General features: G+C 36.1%; 1 long non-coding RNA gene across 1 annotated transcript; it reads left to right on the top strand.

The window, feature by feature from the left end:
- The first annotated feature begins 3,502 nt into the window (after positions 1-3,502).
- LOC122021982 lies at positions 3,503-3,811 on the top strand. The gene is made up of 2 exons (XR_006122737.1): positions 3,503-3,550; positions 3,706-3,811. It is a non-coding gene; the product is annotated as an uncharacterized LOC122021982 (long non-coding RNA).
- Positions 3,812-21,411: the final 17,600 nt, after the last annotated feature.

Below are 21,411 nucleotides of genomic sequence, written 5' to 3' on the forward strand. Positions count from 1 at the left end.
TTCGGTTCTACTCCCTTCCCATGAGACTGCTTTCCTCCCGGAGTTGCCCAACCTCGCCACCATCTCCTTTGAGGAAGCACTACAACAAATATTCCTTCGTCTGGCCAAAACTTCTTTCTCGCGTTCAAAAGACTTCACCAAACCAAGTACCTCCGCCTCAACCTCTCCACCGCTCCTTCTCCGCCGAACATCTCCGCCCAAACCCTAAACTCCCTCTCCGCTAAATTTCTCTGCCCAACCCTCTTCGTTGAACCCCTATCCGCCCTCTTAGATGAAGGTATGTTCGCCCTCTTCGCTAAACATCTCGCTTCACTGGTACAATCTCATTTCTTAATCCCACTCCTTTCTTCTTTTGATGTTTGTTTGTTTGTTCCTTCAGATTTTGCTAATCATTTTGATCGCTAATAGATGAGATTTCTTTGAGCTTGTGTGCTTCAAAGATTAGGGTTTTGAAAATTTCCGTGATGATTGTTGTGCTTTAAAAATGTGGTGTAGTCATATTTGTTGATAACGACACTTCGACTAATATTCTTGTTGATTTTTCATTTTATCTTGTTTGCTGGAAAGATTGGACTGTTAAGCGTAGAAATGGAACCTTGTTTGTTGGAAAGATCTAAATTAGAAAGCTACTCTTTTCTAATTGTGTTTATCTAATGAAAATATGAAGCCCAATGAATTGATCTCATTGTGGGCTATACGATGACTTTATCAAATCTCCATTTGATTGTAGTTGCCTAGTTTACCCCATAGGATCATTTTAAGTCAACATTGATTTGATAAGTGTTTCATTCAAAGAATTAACCATATCTAATCTACAACCAACTCGTGATGCTCTGTAAGTTTTTTCTTTTGGAGGCTGCAAATTTAGATGGATTGGCTATGAGTCATGCCTTAGAAATGAAGCTCAAATCTCAATTATGGTAGGTTAGCTAGATGACACTTGTTCAAAATGCTGATTATTTTTCATACAAGTTCGCTTGATTTGGTCATTTTCACCATCTTAAAACACTTGGAGATTTTACAACTCTATGTTCTGTTAGCTAGCAGAGCCAAATCTTTGGCCAACTTTCCTTTCGGATTCTTAATTGTTTTGCAATTACAAATTTTGGAGTAAAATTTCTAGAAACATTGAGTTGAAAAAAATCATAAAGAAAATCACTCGTGAAATTCTTTTGCGATGGATATGAAAGCTAGTTAAGAACCTTTTTCATTGAATCATTTTTGAAATTTACATGTAACTAAAAGTTGGCAATCCTAGTCAGATTCTCAAAATTTTCCTTTTATGGAATTGTAGTATAGCTAAGTTGTTAAGTTCTTGGTAGTGTACAAGAAAACTTAATCTTTTCCTACCAGATGGAGCATATAGACATGAAATACGCTTTACTATGAAAATGAAGCACTACTTTAGCCATTGAAACCCTTCCATTGAATTATGTCAATCACTCGATTTTGAAGGTACTTGTATTATCAGATAAACTGATTAGTAGTATCTACTTTGCTCATCAACCAACTTTTTTTGTTATGGCCAAATTAGTATTTTGTATTCATTACTTGCTTCTTTTTATGTTATGAAACACTTTGCAGTTTCTAGATGAACCACATTAAAACCCTTTGTGACTATATGTCCTACATGATATATTGTCGGCCTTAATTTCCTTCTTTACTTTAACTTCATGGTTATTTTGGTTTGCAATCTTGTTGCGTTAAGTTTCTAATTCAATTTCATTATTTGGGTAATTGTTCTCTATATTTAATTTACTCTTAGATAATCTTATAGTTTAAAATTTAAACTAGGAATTAACATCATCATATTATTTCAATATGTAGACATAGACTTAGGGTTGTTCAATCTTAGTACTCTAAATTATTTTTAGATAAAAATATTTGTTGCTTTGTTTCCTTCATTATGTCTTTATTTTGTTTGTGTAGTTGGCAACTTCTATGTTTCTCTTTCTGCAACTACTTTTCAGATTCTAACTTTGTTGTGTACATACATATAGTAAATATTCACATTTACAAGACATGGTATATTACTAGTTTGGGTGAAAGACAAAGTACTTGCCTCTAATTTTCAATCAAGTTTGGGTGAAAGACAAAGTACTTACCAGTTTGAAAGAAGAAGAAGAAGAAGAAGAAGAAGAAGAAGAAGAAGAAGGAAAAAATAAAAACAGTCTCTCCGCCGCGATGGGCTCTGCAACGGTCCTCACATCACTCTGCTACTGCTCCCTCTCCCTCTCCTCCTCTTCCCACTCCATGAAGGTGGCCCTCTTCATCTCTTCCCATCCGCCCTCTAGGGCTTCTGCCGCCGTATTTGTTTGTGTCTTAATTTATGTGCTCATACTAATTTTCATCTCATTCGATTGTTGTTTGATCGTGCATAACTCGTATAAAACATGTATGAAAAAGTCGTCTAGCTTCTTAACAAAGAAGTTCTGAAACCTGTCCATATTGAGTACTTTAAATCTTCACACATATCTCAGATTGATGAGGAGCAATTTAGCAAGATCTTGCATTACATCAAATCGGGAATCAACAGTGGTGCTACGCTAGTAACATGTGGAGATCGAATTGGAAACAAAGGTTATTACATTCAGCCGACCATCTTCTCTGATGTACAAGTATGGCTTAGTCCTTAAATCTATAAAGGTTTGGTAAACTCTCAATCTGCATTTGTGATGACAGTTGTGATATTTGAAATTTATAGGATGAAATGAAAATAGCACATGATCAGATCTTCGGTCCTGTTCAATCGATCCTTAAGTTCAGGCAAGTGCAACATCTTATGCCAGTCTTCTTGATGTGTACAATATCAAGATGAAATTTTAGATTGTATTAGTCTTTTTTTATTTAATTTCCATTAAGCTGATGTGGTTGTGTATATTGAACCCAATTGATCTTATCATGCTTTAAAATTTTGGATTTCATCATTAAGTTAACGACTAATTTGATAATGATATGAAGAAAATTGCTGAGGGAGAATATTTTCTAAATAACTAATGAATGATTTCAAGGTAATTTGTGTAAGTTCAAAAAATAATTTACTTGGTAAAATATATTGAAATTGAAGTTTCTGTGAGGTCAATTGAACCCACAACCCTTCATATGCCTCCACCCTTATATAAATGTATAACAAATGTCATGCTTGTACTTGTTGAAAAATATTTTGCAGATATGTTTTTAAGTTACTAATCAAATTCACTTGAAGCTGGAATGAGTTTATTTTTGTAATTAGTTCAATTATTTGGAACGTGATTGTATTTTAAATTTATTTATTGCCTCTAATCTTCAATAACTTTGAGCAATTTATATTTTGAAATTTGGTTTTAAATGTTAGTTAGTGTTCCTACACTAGCATAAGATTTCGTCGCTTTTGTTAATGTCCTTACAGATTGATCTGCGAATATTGAGGTTGTCGCTCTTGAGCATCCTAATGATATTGATACTGCAGCGGAATCTATTCTTGTAGAAATTCTACCCTCAATTGCCACTTCTCATGAATCAGCATTCGCTCTACAAGATGCAAATGAAGTGGTTCGTGTCTCAACTTCAGGTAATGCTTCTTTTGTTCTCTGGTTGATGTCCAAAAATTTTGTGCTATAAGTTCTAATTCTTTTCTTGCTATACACCTGTTGCAGGAAAAACACGGATTTCCAAATCATGTTATTATTTTCATGTATTTATACTCTTTTTTTTTTAATTTTGCAGATGGAAAGGGTAAGCAGCCTATGTTTTATGAACATCAAGAAGAGGAACGAACATCAAATCATCTATCTGGGAATGAGCTTGTAGTTTGGGAAAATACAGTTTCTAGTCATGGTCCAACCTCTGCCTCTGCCAATACAGGCTCATCTTATTCGAAACGATATCTATTAGTGTTAATCGAATGAGCTTGTATTTAAGCTTGTAGTTTGTGCAACTTAATCGATTTTCTACCTTGATGTGTACAATATCTATTAGCTTTTGATGTAAAAAGAATATTTGTGTATTTTATGGATACTGTTGTAAGAAGAATATTTATGTAATTTGTGAATATTTGTGTATTTTATGGATACTGTTGGAAGACGAATATTTGTGTAATTTGTGAATATTTGTGTTTTCTTGGATACTGTTGGTTTTTCACTATTTCGAAAATCGAATTTGTGTCGTTAAATAATACTGATATTACATCGGTTTTACACCGCTGTAAAATCGGTGTCATTAACTAATATTACATCGGTTGTATACCGCTGCCAAAACTGGTGTTATTAACATATAATATTACATCGGTTTTACACCCGATGTCGTTAAGTGATACTACACCGATTTTAATCCGATGTCTAAAATGATAGACCTTTTACATCGGCTTCATAGACATCGGTTGAAAATGTAATAGACACCGGTGGAAAACCGATGTCTATGAGGATTTTTGTTGTAGTGAGATTATTATAGTTTGGGTTAATTGAGTTAGATGAATTAAGTAGAATTGATTCATGATGCCTAGTGGATTTAAGACATGGATTAAATGATGTATTAATTGATACATGATTGATTAAATTAGTTGGATTATTAGTTTATATCTTGATGGATAATTGAAGCATGTTAACAAGAAGGGTTAACTAATTGAATTGAATTAAATCATAAGGGGATTAGGTGTGAAAGAAGTGTTGGAGCAGTAAAGGGAATTAAAATGTTGATTCCTAATTGGATTGGGATTAGGATTAGCTTTTTGGATTATGATATAACTTAGCAGTATTATGTATTCTGTGTTACAGGATACTAGTCGGAGACACGTCTCGATGTGACATTAGTTGTTATGATCGATAGATAAAGGCGAGTACTTCTTACTGTGTTTCTTTAGTATATTAATCTTAGTGCTTGAGCTATACATATTTGGATCGCTACTGTATTTATCTTGACTCCACTCGTATTTTTTTACGTTTGATACTTCCACTACAACAAAAATGACTTTCCGCAGCGCATCATCAACGGCATGCAATTAAAGCATGCCGTTAATAATAGTTTTTACGACGTGCCTAATTATGTGTGCTGCGGATAATATAATATTTATATAAATGACAGCGTGCAGAAAAAGTATGCTGTTAATACACTTTTCTACGGCGTGCAAAGTGTGCTATTAAAACATAATTATTAACAGCGCGCGGAGCGCGCTGTTAATAATTATTATAGATATAAATAATGGCGTAAAAAAAAGTATGTTGTGAATAGATATTATTTATGATGTTAATAAACTTTTTCTACAACGTGCAAAGTGCGCTGTTAAAACTTAATATTAACAGCGCGCGGAGCGCGCTATTAATAATTATTATATATATAAATAACAGCGTACAAAAAATGTATGCTGGGAATAAATATTATAAAATATTAGCAGCATGCAATATGCGTTGTTAATAATCTTCAAAATTTTCTAAATATTTAACCAAAAATTTATCGCTGAAACAAACCTCCTGCGAATATTTTTCCGCGCATCCTATCTGCCCGTGAAACATCTCCTCACGCCCGAAACATATCTCACGCCCGAACTCCCCCGAACTGCCGAACGCCTAAAATCGCGACTACCTCCTCACTCGTTCGTCGGAACCTCCCTGCCACAGCTCCTCTCAGCTAACATCTTCGCCCATCTTCTCTTCGTTGAAGCCCTCTCCAGCGAAGCCCTCCTCCTCAACCGAAGCCCTAGCCGAAGTCCTCCTCCTCAGCCGAAGCCCTCCTCCTCAGCCGAAGCCCTCCTCCGCAACCGAAGCCCTAGCCGAAGCCCTCCATCTCAGCCGAAGCCCTCCTCCTCAACCGAAGCCCTACTCGAAGCCCTCCTCCTCAACTGAAGCCACCTTCCTCATGTGAACTCTCTCCGCCAAAACCTCTCTACCGCAACCCTAAATCCTCTCTACCGAACATCTCGGCTCATCTTCTCTTAGACGAAGAGCTCTCCGGCGAAGCCCTCTCATCCGAAGCCCTTTCGTCCGAAGCTCTCCACTGAATCGAACATCTTCTTCGATCCTTCCGTTTCTCAGGTTGAAATTTCTTTTTGTTTTTCTTGTTTTATGTTGAACATCTACAACTCTTTCTTGTATTTACTTTCCTTCCTCTTCCTGGCATTCTCCATCTTAGTAATGGGACTCTAATTGATTTAGTTGCATTGGATTTCATTGGCTTTGGTTGTAGAAGATAAATAACATTACCTTCTTGTACTCTTTTGTTGAAACAACATGAACATGAAAGTTCTGTGCATCTATTTTAGAATAGAATGAAGTTGATCCTTTCTATATTTTCCATTATCAAATATAGATGCACAGAACTTTCATGTTCATGTTGCTTCAACAAAAGAGTACAAGAAGGTAATGTTATTCTAACAAAGGATCTTGATGCACAGAACCTTTGATAATGAATCTTGACCCACTTTCCATTATCAAATATAGATGCACAGAACCGTAGCATCATGATGAACCTCACTTTGCAAACTAACAAAGTTTACCTTGGCGAACTAGTTGCTGGTACTTGTCTTTTGTCAATGTCTATATGTTGTCTCCCTTCCAACCTAAACCAGCCAAAAACCCCTCAGGTCTCAACTTTCATCCACTTGATCAGTTGAGCCTTCTCTATCGATCATTCACTCCGTTCCCTAGAATGCAATTTAGAATTTAAACCCTCCCTCCCTGGCCTTTAATACGTGAGCCACTTAGTTGCAATTTAGAATTTGACCCACTTAGTTGGTATATGTCTTACCTTGGTAAATGACCCACTTAATATGCCTTTTTTCACCTTCAATATTGCAATTTGCACTCTCCTCATTTTGTTTTCTTTCAACTTTCATTTTCTTTTATGTATATTAAATAAATATATAAATCTTATTTTGTATTAAACATGAAATATTTGTATGTTAGGGTTTGGGTCATTTACGAAATGGATAAGGAATGGATACATTTGCCTTCAAGGCTTGTACCTGAGTACGAAGAAGGTGTACAAAAATTTCTTACACAAGCTAAGAAATATGCCAAAACACGTGAAGTAATCTGATGCCCTTGCAAGCATTGTAAAAACAAAAAGTATATGAAATTTGACTAAGTGTACGATCACTTAATTATTAAGGGGTTTGATCCTTCTTACACTATTTGGGTCTTCCATGGAGAAACTTATAACCGACAATATCAAGGTGAAGGTAGTTCAGGAGAATTTCAGAAAGATGATGAAAATAGAGAGGCATATCACTTATATAAGGATGCCTTTGTGCCAGAAGAAGAGGTTGGATACACTATGTCTGAGGCAAAAGATAACGACTTTGCTAGTTTATTAGAAGATGCAGAAACTCCCCTCTTCCCTGGTTGCACATCTTACACAAAGTTATCAGCAGTTGTCACATTATACAATTACAAGTCTACTAATGGTCACACAGACAATAGTTTCAATGAGCTCCTTAAGATCTTAGGTGACATGCTTCCAGAAAAAACGCACTTCCAGAAACTGTTTACTCGATGAGAAAATTGTTAAAACCATTTGATTTAGGATATGAGAAGATTCATGCTTTCCCAAATGATTGTTGTCTATTTTGAAAGGAGCTAAAAAATCTGGATACGTGTCCAAAGTGTGGTTCATCAAGATGGAAGGTGGACAAAGTCACCACCAAAGTTTTTAAAGGGGTTCCAGAAAAGGTGCTACGGTATTTTCCGGTGATACCAAGATTTAAAAGGATGTTTAAATCAAAAGAAAAAGCTGAAGAGTTGATTTGGCACTCCAACCACAAAAGTCAAGATCACATGATGCGTCATCCAGTTGATTCAGTAGCTAGGGATACAATAAATCATAAATGGCCAGATTTTGCATCAAATCCTAGAAATTTGTGCCTTGGCCTTGCAACCGATGGATTCAACCCTTTTGGCGACCTTAGTTCTAGATATAGTTGTTGGCCCATTATTTTGGTAAATTATAACCTTCCTCCATTGATGTGCATGATGAAAGAAAATCTTATGTTGACATTACTAATTCCAGGTCCAAAGCAACCGGGAAATGATATAGATGTATACTTGAAACCCCTTATCGAGGATTTAAAGGAGTTGTGGGAGACAGGTGTAGAGACGTATGATGCATTCAGCAAGTCAATGTTCAATCTAAAGGCTATTTTGATGTAGACAATCAATGATTTTCCAGCTTATGGAAACCTAGCTGGATGTGCCACAAAAGGGAAACTTGGTTGCCCAATATGTGGGGAAGACGTATGTTCTATGTGGCTTAAGTATAGCAGAAAGTTTGCATATATGGGCCACAGAAGATTTCTTTCTCCTAATCACCCATTTCGTCAGAAAAAGAAGTGGTTTAATGGAAAAAAAGAAAGAAAAGGGAAACCTAGACCTTTGAATGGGTTAGAAATTCTCAATGCAATGATAGATATTGAAAAGGACTGGGGTAAAAAGAAAAAGGATGTGAATGTCAATACTTCGGGGAAAAAGAGGAAGAAATAAGATAGTTCAAAAGAAATGTAAAAATCTATTCAACAGTGGAAGAAAAGTCAATCTTTTTCAATTTGCCATATTGGAGTGTAAGTTATTTTGCACTCTATTCATTAGTTTTTGTTCATTTTAAATTTCCATAACTAACATTATGAAACATGTTGATGGTTACTTGTAGGGGCTCTTGTTACGTCATAACTTAGATGTGATGCATGTTGAAAAGAACGTTTACGAGAATATCATAGGCACACTATTAAATCTAAAGAAAAAAAATCCAAAGATGGTGTGAATGCTCACAAAGATTTGATGCACTTAAACATTAGAAAAGAATTACATCCTCAAGAAAAAGGAGAAAATAAATATCACTTGCCTGTTGCACCGTACATGTTGTCTAAAAAAGAAATGGATGTATTTTGCTCCAGGTTGAAGAAAATAAAGTTACCTGATGGCTATAGCTCAAATATTGGCAACTGTATTTCTTTAGAAGAGCGTAAGCTTAATGGGCTGAAATCTCATGATTGTCATGTTCTAATGCAACAATTGCTATCAGTAGCATTGAGAAATCTTCTACCAAAAGGTCCACGTAATGCTATATTTCTGCTTGGTTCATTTTTCAATGAATTATGTCAAAGAGTGTTAGACAGGAATCGTTTAGAAGCACTAGAGGAGAATATTGCTGAAACTTTATGCATGTTGGAAAGATATTTTCCACCTGCCTTCTTTACCATCTCGGTTCATTTGACAATTCATTTAGCAAGAGAGGCTCGCTTGTGTGGGCCAGTCCAATTCCGTTGGATGTATCCATTTGAAAGGTAATAAATAATAATTTAGTTTTTCTATCAATGGTTCTTTCATGTAATTTGTTTTTATGATTTAGATTTATGAAAACACTAAAAGGGTATGTGAAGAATCGAGCAAGGTCAGAAGGTTGCATAGCTGAGTGTTACCTCGCAGAAGAACGAATGATATTTTGTAGCGCTTATATAAAAAAGGCTTCTAATATTGGTGTTCGTTTAAATCAGAATGATGATTTGGATAATGGATTAGTGGAGGGTCGTCCAATTTCTCAAGGAAAAGAAAAGATTTTAGAAGATGACATGCTGCAAATCGCACATCGATATGTGTTGTTTAATACTGCAGAAGTTGAACCTTACTTGCAGTGAGTGTAATTAATTGCATACTATATTAGTCTTGATGTATTACATATCTTGTATATTCTAATATCTACATTCAATGATTTTTAATAGGATGCACATCGAAGAGCTTAAACAAACAGATAGTCGTTTCTTAAGTAATGAAACAATGTTACTAAAGCAACATATGGAAACATTTGCTGAATGGTTATCAAAACATGTTCCTTTTAACTCTTCAGGCCAAATTCAATGGCTAGCATATGGTCCAAGAAAGCATGTTACATCTTATACGGGTTATATTATAAATGGGCATCGGTTCCACACAATTGATGTTGGAAGGTCGACACAAGATAGTGGAGTTTCGATTGAAGCCGATACTGTTTGTCAATCCAATTCTAATGATTATTCACATACAGTAAAAAGACTATCATACTATGGAGTTATACGGGACATTATTTTACTAGACTACTATTCTTTCAAAGTACCTATTTTTAGGTGTGATTGGGCCAATCATGGAAATGGTATCAAAATGGAGGATGGCTTTACACTGGTTAACTTACACCAAGGACTAAAAATTTTTGAAAATGATCCTTTCATTTTAGCATCACAAGCCAAGCAAGTATTCTATTCTAGGGACAATGATGAATCAAATTGGTATGTGTTGCTAAAAGCACCGCCTCGAGGTATTTATGACATGAATGTGGTTGAAGCAGATGCCTATACATCATCAACACCTCTTGACGTGTCCCAACTTGAAATTAACATTACCGAGAAAGAACCATATGCAAGGAATGAGTGTGAGGGAATTGATGTGACTGAGACATGACTGAAATTTTGAGATGTAGATTTTATAGTTATTTATTTCAATTGATAAATGTTCTTCTCAATTTGTATAATTCTATATTACTGTTGCAATATATTTGTCTACATAATTACTGTGTTTGTTTATATTCATTATGTCATATTATATGTTTGATCAATTCATTATATAGCATTCAAAAAGATGGGCAAAAAGAGCAAAAAGCATAGCTTAGCATCTCCAAATGAAATTCAGGTGATATTTTACTCTTTCAAAAATCTTAGTTTTAGTAAATAAACTACACTTGTACATTTCAATATATATTTTTGTTATTTTACAGGAAACTATAGCATCACATGATTTGCATGGTGAAGGACAAATTAATGATGACAAACCTCATAAGAAAAAGGGAAGGGGTCCGTCCAAACTCAAAATGGTTAGTGGCCAAGACAAGTGCAAAGAGCTGGAGCGTAACGAGTTAGGACAACCGATTGGAGATAATTCGGTAAAGTATGCTTCTTTTCTAGGGTGCATGATTAAGGAATTTGTTCCATATACATTGGATGGATGGAATGAAATAGGTGAAGAAGTAAAGGATAGGATGTAGAGTTGTCTTCAGGTAATATCTTCAGACACTACATTTTTCATTTCCATTTTCTATAACAAAATGTATATATATTTTCATGTTTATTAATGTACAACTGAATTATAAAGTTGAAGATTGGGAAAAGAAAGTAATTTTTCAAAAGTTAGTTAAATTGTGGCGTGATAGAAAATCCAAATTGAAATACTTGTACGAGAAGTTAATACATGTCGAGTGGCTTCACGAGATCTCAATCTTTTGAAGCCTGAATTTATGGAGCAAAATCAATGGGACTTGTTTGTGAAGAAGACACTATCAACTACCTTTCAAGTAAGTATTTATTAACTTTAAATAGTTTTTTGAAGGAGATGTATAAGCTTAAATCAATGGGCTATTCTTGTATGATTTGTTTTGTTTTTGTGTGATATGAGTGGATTTTGAGGTGGATACCAGGGGTGTGAGGTCTTTTGTTCGATTTGTTCAGGGCTACATATAGTTCTTTGGTGGAGTACATTTGCTTTTGTTTCATTCTTCATTGAATTTGTCAATCTATTTATATTTAGCTCTTCTTGATAGGTATATAGATACAACTGTTGATTGTTGTTTGTTGTTATTTGATATTTGTCAGCTCTTCTTGTTTGTTCGATTTGTTCAGCTCTTCTGTTCTTCTTGATATTTGTCAATCTGTTGATTGTTGTTTAGATATAAGAACTAGATGTGCATTTGTCAAGTATAGTGTGCCATTTATTTTAATGCATATATGTTTATTATTAAATGAAGTATGCTCACCATTTGTTATATGTACCAATGACGTGATTGCAACACTAAGAAATGGACCCAGCTTTTGTCATGACTAAGAAATCTACCCCTCTTTGGTTTCTGCACCTGGAGTTTAATTTCTTCATGATTAGCTGAGTTGGTCTTCACCGTTTACTTAGGATTATGGAAGCAGTGCAATCCTTATCAAATCAGATTCATAGGTTTTGGCATAAGAGTATCATGTTGTGATGTTTAGATTGTTCTACTGCATATTGTAATTCTACTGCATATTGCAATCCTCTTATTTCTTCATTGACGTGATTACAATGAATTCTTTATGTGGTTCTACTGCATATTGACATAATTCTACTGCATATTGCAATCCTGTTATTTCTTCATTGACGTGATCATTTTGTCCTATTGGCATATATTGAGAATAAAAGGGGGTTTTCTCTTTTTGAGTTCATGTCTGGTTTCTATGCAATGCTATGATTTAATGCTATGATTTTTAGACAACATGAATGAGCAGTAGCTATGATTTATGATGACCAAAAATACTTGTAATAAATGTCTTATTAATGCTAAATGTAAAATAAATGTCTTGATTTGTTTGGTAAATGTCAGGAAAAGAGTGTGAGATTTAGAGCAATGCGAGAAAAACAAGATCACAATCACACGATGAGCCGGAGAGGTTATGCTCGTTTGGCTCACATTATGGTAAATATTATTTTTAATACTTTTAAATTAACTATTGAATATTGTTTCTAACTTTTTTTTCTAATATTTCTATATCTAAGGAAAAAACAAGTCCGCCAGATACACAAAATACAAGATCACAAGTTTGGATTTCAGGTCACAAGAAAAAAAATGGGGAACCTAGTACTCAATCAGTTGGAGAGAAAATGGTAATAAATTTATGTCTTTTTTATTTGAAGAAGCTCATAAGAAAAAAATTGGGTAACTTAAATTTGTTATTTTCTTAAAATTTAACTTTTTTATTTGTAGAAAGAAATACAAGAATGTCCACCAGAATCTCAAAAGACTACTAACATTGCTGATGATGCAATTAGCATTGTGTTTGGCAAGGAAACAAGAGGTAGAGTGCGTAGATTGGGCTTTGGAGTTACACCATCAAAAGTTGGAGCTTATGTGCAACAAAAATCAAACTGTTAAACAACTCCAAGCTATGGTACATAACCTTCAACAAGAAATGCAAGAAATGAAGTCTATGTTTTTACAAAGTATGAGGCAACAGAATCAACAAGAACAGGTTAGTAATTAAACAACATACATAAAATAAGTTAATTTGGAATCTACACTTATATGTTGCCATTGTTTGACACAATTTATTTGTAAAATTAGGTTGGCAGTGGTGGCATTGGTTGTGGTATTGGGAACGAAGTTGGTAGCAATTGTGATATCAATGATGCTGCAAAAAAAATTGGTGATTTTCATAATGTTAATAAACATTTAGCTACTGCTCAGGCAAATATCTTCACAATATGCATTTTTAAATTACAAAATTATTACAAAAATTGGCATGATAGAATTAATAACTTGTATTTTTTTTTTACAGTCAAATTTGAAGAATGTGAGTCTTGGAGATATTCGTGCTAATACTAAATACAAGTTGCTTCATTGGTGTGTTGATGGATTATTTGTTGCAGAAGGTCGAATTGCGTCCACAGATCCAAACAAAAAAGTGCATCATGTTGTTCTTGGTGGATCTTGTTGGAAAGTTTGGGTTGACAAGATTTTGGTGGAGAAGGTTGATCTAATTCAACCAAATGAGGAAATGTAGTTTCTTGATGATGCAATAGGAAGCACAGTCGCATGGTTATCTAAATTTATAGTATTGTGTGATTGATATAGATTATACTAAATTGTGGATTGAAAGTTTTTAGCTAGTTTGTAAGAGATTATGCATCTTGTTTTTGTATTGAATCTTTTTGTTTGGATGATAAAAACTAGTGACTTTTATTCTGTTTTATCTTTAGCCATTTTTTTCTGTTTAGTTTTATTTATTAATTTCACATTTTGGGTTTGGGTTTATTTTGTTGAAGTATTTGTTAAATTGGAATTCAAGATTGTTTGATATGGAGCTATAACATTTTTCAACTGCAAAGCATGCTGTTGATGATTGTTTTTGTGGCGTGCATTGCATGATGTTGAAACATGTATCCACAGCGTGCAATGCATGATGTGGATAGTTGTTTTTATTAGTTTTCGCAGCGTGCATCGCTTGCTGTGGATAGTTGTGTTTGATAGTTTTCGCAGCGTGCATTGAAAGCTGTGGATAATTGTTTTTGATAGTTTTCACAGCGTGCATCGCATGCTGTGGATAATTGTTCTTGATAATATTCGCAGCGTGCATTGCTTGCTGTGGCTAGTTGGTTTTCACGGCGTGCAATGCACGCCATCGATAGTTATTTCAGTGACTTACATAGTATCCTGTCGATAGTTATTTCCGCGGCGTGCAATGCATGCCGTCAATACTAATGACTTTCAACAGCTTTAAACTATGCAACGTGCATTGCGCGCCGCGGAAGGTGATTTTGCACGCCGCAAAAAGTCATTTTTGTTGTAGTGTTCCACTCAATCTTTTAGCTACTCGCTTCTATATCTATACAGTCTCTTGTTGCTATCTATGATATTTAGTAGATACCAGATACCAAATACTAGATATTAGATATTGGATACCAGATACTAGATTACCAGATAGTAGATGTTAGATATTGGATATATGGTTATTGGATACCATATTTACTTGCTTTGACTGCTTTTATTCATGTTTCTTATTGAGCATCCTAGCTTCATGTAGCATACATATTTTCTGTTTTTATATATATGATGACTGCTGCGTTTTACGCATCATGTCATTGCATGCACGCCGGCGACCATGTCTCCCTTGTGGTTGAAAGGGTCGTTGGCCAGGGTCGCACGCTCGGCCACTCATGGGTAGTGGTAGATGGAGCGTGCCGCTTGTCCTATCACGCGACACTTGGCCACTCATGAGTTTTGAGCCGCAGGGACTCTATTACTGTGGGTGCAATGGAGACCAGCAAGAGTGGGGTGAATTGCTAAAAACAAAAAATAAAACTACCCTCCTCGGATTTCAACTCAGAAATAAATGCTGTAGTAAAATAATAGAGACAGAAAGTAAAAGCGGAAACAGAATTTTAACCTGGTTACAACCAAGAGGGTTGTTAATCCAGGGCAGTGAAAAGCACACTAAGAAAATTCTCATTTGCTGAAGGCGGAGAAGCCTTTTACACTCTAATGGCTCAGAACTACTGCTAGGAAATGCTTATAGAGTTGAATGTAGAAGTTGTTGTGAATTCCTAGCTCCAGGGGCTTTTAAATAGCCTCTGGAATTCTGATCTCGAGGGTGAAAGGCGCCTCTAATAGGGGTCCAAGGCGCCTCCAAGAGGTGAGTGGATAAAACTTTATCCGTGGCTTAAAACGGTCACTTTGACCTGTTGAAGGCGCCTTCAACAAGCTTGAAGGCGCCTTCAAGCTGGAGGCGCCTCCAAGCCTGATGGAGGTGCCTCCAAGCTGGCAGCTCCACTTTCAGCTTGCTTTCTTCAGCTTCCGACGCTCCGTTCTTTTGGCTGATTGCGGCCAACCGGAATAGGGTTCACCCGAACCCAATTCCCGGCCTTCTCCTCGAGCAGCCTTCCGTCCCGGCTTAACGTCCCTCGAACGCCGTGCACGCTCTTCACGCCCACCGGAGTACTTTTCCGCAGCTCTCTCGTCCTTCGGACGCACCGAGCCCGTCGGCTCTCTTCCCGTGTCGTCCTTCTCTCTAGCTGCATCTTCTGCTCGACTTCCTGTGTTCCTAAGCTCCTGCACACTCAGACACAGGGATCAAAACACAGCATGACCTAACCAACTTGGTTGATCACATCAAAACTACCACAGGATTCAACAATCTCCCCCTTTTTGATGTGCATCAACCCAAGTTCAAGTTAGGGTTTAAATAGACATAAATAGTAATTTTAAAGGAAATTACTAAACTAACATATTTAAGCATAAATTTGTAATAAATAAAATTGCAACATAGTTTAGAAAATATATTAGAAAGTTTTAAATTTTCTAATTTTCCTAACTCCCCCTAAACTTGTACCTTTCTCTCCCCCATTGATCACAGCAAAAAATGGGGTACGAATAAGAGAATCTTAAGCAAATTGTTAAGGAAAATTTGCTAAGCAAAAGTGATATTTTTAGAATATTACAAAAAAATTTCTAAGTTAAACTTAATTTTTGAATGTTAAAAAAAATCTAAGTCAAATGAAGTTTTCTAGAATATTTCCAAAAAAATTTAAGTTAGAATTTTTTTAAAAAAAAATTCGAAGTTAAACTAAATTTTTTTTAAAAAAAATTACTAAGTAAAAAAAATTATAAGTAAGAATTTTCAAAGGAATTCTAAGAAAAAATGTTTGTTAAACTCTTAAAGAATTATTTAATTCTTGTTTTTAATGCTTTTTCAGAAAGTTAATTAAACATTTTCTTTCAATATTTTAGCTTCCAGGTCATGGCGAGGCACTAGGCCTTCTTGGTTATTGGAGCAACAACCACTTCATTAGACAAAGCTTCCATAAAGAATTTCAATGTTTAAATTTCTTACTTTAAAGCTTTTAACTTAAAAGAAATAAATTAGCATATATTTTGGAACCCAATAGAGGTTCCTTCCTACTAGATTAATCAGATATTTAGGGGGTACATAAATTTTGGGCACTTTTCTAAGTTGACCCTGATGGTTTCTAATGTACCAGTTTAATTTTCCATAAGTTCTTAATTTTGATTTGGGAAATTTATTTAAGCATGCATCATATTCCAATTTTTCAATTTCTAATTTTATTTTATCATTTTCTGATTTTATATTATCGTACATTTCAAGTGGACTTGCTTTTGCTAATTTCATTTTTAATTCTTTATTTTCTTTTTCTAATTCAAATAAATTTTTAGAAAGCGATTTAATAAATCGTAAAGACTGAGAAGGGGTTAGATTGAGTACCTTACTTACCTGATCTGGTGACGCTCCCCCTTCACTGCTGCTTTCTTCTTCTGTTGTTCCTCCACCTTCATCGATGCTCATCTCTGAGTTTGAGTCTTCTTCCAGCTGATGGTTCGCCAATAGCGCTAACCCCGAGAATTCTTCGATGTCTGACTCAAAGGATGACGAATCAGACCAGGTAGCCTTCAGGTTCTTGTGCTTGGAGGGTGTTGGTTTCTTGTAATTTGACTTTTCCTTGTCTTTCTCCTTTTTTTAAGCTTTGGGCAGTCATCATTAATGTGCCCCTCTTCATTGCAGTTGTAGCAATGAACCATCCTCTTCTTTCGATGATGCCTCTGTGATTTAAATTTATTACTATTGAAAAACTTATTGAAGCGTCATACCAGTAGTGCCACTTCGGATTCGTCGACTGAGGCTTCGAAGTCAGAACAGTTCATTTTTGCCTTTAAGGCAATGTTCTGACTGGTCTTCTCTATTCCATTGGGCTCTGAAACTCGAGATTCATGAAGTTCAAAAGTGGAAAACAATTATTCTAAAGTACTTACCTCGAGGTCCTTAGAGATGTAGTACGCATCTACTAAGGAGGCCCACTCTGGAGTTCTCGGGAAGGCATTGAGCGCGTATCGGATAGAATCCCGGTTGGTTACCTCTTCTCTAAGGTTCGTTAGTTGCGTTATCAGCTCCTTGATTCTCGCTTGGAGTTGCGCTACCTTCTCGCCTTGGTTCATCCAGAGGTTCGTTAGCTGGTTCCGGAGGATGTCGCGCTTCGCTAGCTTCTCTTCGGAGGTACCTTCGTGAAGCTCCAGGAATTTTTCCCAGAGATCTTTCGCGGAGTCGTAGCTCCCGATCTGATTTACCTCTTGCGGCGACAGAACGCTGAGTAGGTGGAACTCAGCCTTTCCGTTGGCGACGAAATCAGCTTGTTCCTTCTTGCTCCATGTGTTTTCTTCTTTGTCTTTCGGCGCTGCAAAACCATATTTCATTATAATAAGAATATAAAAATCCATTTTAAAAAATACCTCCATTTTGCGCTTCTATATGGCGAAGTCTCCGTCGAACTTCGGGGGATGGATGTTCGCTTCGGCCATCGTCTTGATTGTAGTGCTTCAGTTGGCGGTTAGTCCTTCTGAGGCGATCAGACTCTGATACCAATTGTGGGTGCAGCGGAGACCGGCAAGAGGGGTGAATTGCTGAAAACAAAAAATAAAACTACCCTCCTTGGATTTCAACTCAGAAATAAATGCAGTAGTAAAATAATAGAGACAGAAAGTAAAAGCAGAAACAGAATTTTAACCTGGTTACAACCAAGAGGGTTGTTAATCTAGGGCAGTGAAAAGCGCACTAAGAAAATTCTCTTTTTCTGAAGGCGGAGAAGCCTTTTACACTCTAATGGCTCAGAACTACTACTAGGAAATGCTTACAGAGTTGAATGTAGAAGTTGTTGTGAATTCCTAGCTCCAGGGGCCTTTAAATAGCCTCTGGAAATCTGATCTCGAGGGTCCAAGGCGTCTCCAAGAGGTGAGTGGATAAACTTTATCCGCGGCTTAAAATGGTCACTTTGACCTGTTGAAGGCGCCATCAACAAGCTTGAAGGTGCCTTCAAGCTGGAGGCGCCTCCAAGCCTGATGGAGGCGCCTCCAAGCTGGCAACTCCACTCCGACGCTCCATTCTTTTGGGTGATTGCGGCCAACCGGAATAGGGCTCACCCGAACCCAATTCCTGGCCTTCTGCTCGAGCAGCCTTCCGTCCCGGCTTAACGTCCCTCGAACACCGCGCACGCTCTTCACGCCCACTGGAGTACTCTTCCGCAGCTCTCTCGTCCTTCGGACGCATCGAGCCCGTCGGCTCCCTTCCCGTGCCGTCCTTCTCGCTAGCTGTGTCTTCCGCTCGACTTCCTGTATTCCTAAACTCCTGCACACTCAGACATAGAGATCAAAACACAGCAGGACCTAACCAACTTGGTTGATCACATCAAAACTACCACGGGGCCCAACAATTACTACGTAGCTAGATAGCTACTATGCAAACTATCTACTTGGTCACTCGAGAGTAGTAGCGGCTGGACTGTTGTACAATTGTCATTGATCTGACCTCTTGACCATATAGGGGTCATGGTGCAGAGGGGTGGGCGGGGTGACCATCCATGCATATGTTATTGTTATTGTACTTATGCTGTTGTTTACTTATGCTGTTGTTGCATACTTATTCTGCTGTTGCCTAATTATACTGCTGTTGCTTACTTATGCTGTGGGATTAGTATTGTTGGATTGTATACTAAAAGCCTAGCTTTTGTAAATATTTATTTTTTAAATAAAAGAATCACATTGATCAATATCTGCATTTATTTGTTAAATGTAATTGTTCAATTAGTTTATATAGTAGATAACATGGAGTGTGGTGTCACACTCAGAAGATTATATTGTTGGTTCTCTATAAATTATAAACAAGTTGCTCACGACTAAGATGGAAAGGAACAAACCATCAGAATAGTCGTAGTGTAATTAAGTATTAGTTTATCATGACTAATAAATTACACTAATACACTTTAAGTGTATTGAATATGACCATTTAGGTAAGTTCTTTTTGTACTGACTTAGTAAAAGAACTAGACCTTAGTTATTATGGAAGTGTGTGCTCTTAATCCTAATATAATAACAAGCACATATATTTAATATTTATTTCTTTGACTTATCAAAGGGTGAGGTTTAGCTCGATAAATCAATATGCCCGATAAATTGGGAAATGATATTACTTATAGTGTGTGTTGTTGATTATAGAAGGAATCTGTGTCCTAGTTATCTAGGTTGAGAATGTCCCCAAGAGGAGCTCATAAGGATTGTCATGTTAAAACCTGCAGGTGGATTTAGTCCGACATGACAATGAAGTTGAGTGGTACTACTCTTGGAGCTAGATATTAATTAAGTGAGTTGTCAGTAACTTACTTAATTAGTTGACATTCGTAATCTTAAATACAGGGAGACTAACACCCTCATAATAAGAAGGAGCCTATAATGTAATTTGGGATTGGTGCGGTAGTGCGGTAATAACTCTCTAGTGGAATGAGTCATTATCGATGAACTTAAGTTGTGTGTTCGAGACGAGCACGGGGTACTCAAGCTCATCGGAAGGCCAAAACCAATTTCTCCTCTAGGTCCCTGTCGTAGCCTCATTATAGCCTCAAGTCCATCTAAATGTAAGGCTCTTCTTGGTATCCAAGAAGTGGGCCGGTCCAATGCTTGGTGACCAAGCAAGGGCCAGCCACATTCTCTTCTATAGGGGTCGGCCCTTTGCTTGGTTACCAAGCATGAAGGGGCTGGCCACAATAAATCAAAAAGGGAGGGTTGTTTTGAATTTTTAAAATCTTCTCTATGTAGAAAACTATAAGTTTTAAAATAGAGATTTTATTTTTTTTAAAACTTTCCTTATTTGAATTAGGCCACATGTTTTAATAGAGAGTTTTAAAAGTTTTAAAACTTTCCTTTTTTAACCATCCTCATGGTTTAAGAAAAAAAGGAAGATAAGTTTTAAAATTAAAATTTTCTATCATCATGTTAAAAAAAGGAAATTTTATAAGAGAAGTTTTAAATTTTAAAACATGGTTTTAATTTTTAGAACTTTCCTTTTTTAACTCTTACTTTAGGAAAGAGAGCTTATAAATTTTATAAGAGGTTTTCTTCTTGTAAAATTTTTAAAAAATATATTTCCTTTTTCCTTGATGAGGTGGCCGGCCACCTTGCTTGGTGCCCAAGCAAGGGGCCGACCATAATTAAAAAATAAAAATCATCACAAAATCAAAATTGGTGATTGATTCAATCAAGAGGAAAGAAAAGGTAAAATAAAAAGGGAAAAGGAAAAACTAGAGGATGATTTTATTTTTTTGTAAAAAGTTTTTCCTTATTTGTCTTTGGCAAGTAATATAAAAGAAGGGGTGAGGGGGCTTCATGAGACACAACTCTTATTCTCTTGCTTGGAGACCCTCTTTGTGTGGTCGACCCTCTCCCTTCTCTTTTCCCTTTTGCTCTCTTCTCCTTGGTGGTGGTGGTGGCCGAATTTTAGAAGAAGAGGAAGAAGCTTTTGGGTGGTGTTCATCTTGGAGGATCGTCACCCACACGACATCCAAGGCGAGGCGAGGAATACGACAGAAGATCTCGAGATCATTAGCTTAAAAAGAGAAGGTATAACTAGTAATTTTCTTCCGCATCATACTAGTTATATTTTTTGTAAGAATTCTAAATACAAAAGGCAATTAGATCTAGTTTATCGAATTTATTTTTTGAGTTTGTGTTTTCTTCTTTTTCGAATTTGTGATTCGATTTTTCTTTTTGGTTAACCTAGAGTTATTTAAGGAAATTAAATATTAGCTTTCCTTAAAAGGCTTTGACTAGGTGGTAAGCCAATTTTGGAAATTAATATTTAATGGAATTAATAACATAGGTGGATTTGAATCAATAGTGTTAAGTTCCGCTTGCGATTCAAATCTAAACCATTAAGAATAGATAAGTTAAATTTGAAATCAATGATGTTAAGTTCCGTCTGCGATTCCTAGAGTTATCGAATTTATTTTTCGAGTTTGTGTTTTCTTCTTTTTCAAATTTGTGATTTGATTGTTCTTTATGGTTAACCTAGAGTTATTTAAGGAAATTAAATATTAGCTTTCCTTAAAAGGCTTCGACTAGGTGGTAAGC

Source organism: Zingiber officinale, chromosome 9A (genome assembly GCF_018446385.1).
Source record: "Zingiber officinale cultivar Zhangliang chromosome 9A, Zo_v1.1, whole genome shotgun sequence".
NCBI classification, from domain to species: Eukaryota; Viridiplantae; Streptophyta; class Magnoliopsida; order Zingiberales; family Zingiberaceae; genus Zingiber; species Zingiber officinale.